We start from the raw sequence: 1,357 nt of genomic DNA on the forward strand, positions 1-1,357 counted from the left end.
TTGCTAATGTTTTACATGAACAAAAACCTGTTTGACAAGTGTTCTGGATGTTAATACCAACTCTAGCATCCTCCAGGAACATCACCTGTTTGAGTCTTTCTACAGCCATGTCAGCACACAATGCCTAAAACAGAGCTGGGCTTCTGCCGTCATCCTGTAGAGACAAGGCTAAGCGGTGGACCCTTGGGGCAGGTCTACTTTGGCATTAGGCACCTGGGACTGGACTGTACCACCTGACTACAGCTTAGGGCCTAGTTAACTGCCATGCAGATTTTCAAACTTGAGCAAGCTGTAAGATCTTCCTCCCACCTTGCAGGGTCTTCGAGCCTGCGCCTAAATAGCTACTCTGCAATTCAACAGCCCCTTAGCCTAATCCAGCTGTAAGTTCAATCACAGTACAAACAATTTAACCACCTAAGGATGTCAGGGTAACTGCTTCATGGTCAAGAGGTACTAAAATTCTCAGGATATGGCCAGTAATGTAGTTTAACTGAAATAAATGGAGGGAGGCCCTATAATTATTTGTATTGATACCAGAACAGGCCCTCACCCTCATGAATAGCTCTGGGCTCAGAATGAGTTCATGACGCAGACAAAGGGCCTGAGGGTATGTCTACACAGCAGTATTATTTTGGAACCGCTTATTTCAAAATAAAACTGCTACACACCATCAAAACAAAAAGCAGTCAAGTAGCACTTTAAAGACTAGCAAAATAGTTTGTTAGGTGAGCTTTCGTGGGACAGACCCACTTCTTCAGACCACAGCCAGACCAGAACAGACTCGAAGAAGTGGGTCTGTCCCACGAAAGCTCACCCAATAAACTATTTTGCTAGTCTTTAAAGTGCCACTTGACTGCTTTTTGTTTTGATAGTGTACAGACTAGCATAGCTCCCTCTCTGTTACTGTGCTACACACCATGCATTTCAAAATAGCTATCTAAAATCAGCATCTACATACAACAGAGCCTATTTTGAAATAGAGCCATTGGATGCACTAATTAGGGTGACCATCTGTCCCATTAGGCAGGACAAAAAGGTGTCACTTTTTTTTAAAAGGGACCAATTGTCCTGTATTTGGGCCCTCTCCCCGCTGACCTTTTCCTCCAGCAGCAGTGTGGGTTCAGCTGCCTTTTCTCCAGAGCCTGCCACTTCCCCGGGATGGGCCAGTGGGTGCCGCTTCCCTGGGGTGTGCTGACAGCTGCTGCCTCCTTCCTGGCTCCCCAAGGTGTGGTGGAGCCAGAGGAGATGCCTCTTCCTAGCATATTTCCCTATCCCCCATTTGGGACAGGGAGCTGTGAGCACCTTAGCACTATTCCATGTCAAACAGCTGCTACTTTGAAACAGCAACGATTCCTTG

This window comes from Carettochelys insculpta, chromosome 15, assembly GCF_033958435.1.
Source record: "Carettochelys insculpta isolate YL-2023 chromosome 15, ASM3395843v1, whole genome shotgun sequence".
Lineage (NCBI taxonomy): Eukaryota > Metazoa > Chordata > Testudines > Carettochelyidae > Carettochelys > Carettochelys insculpta.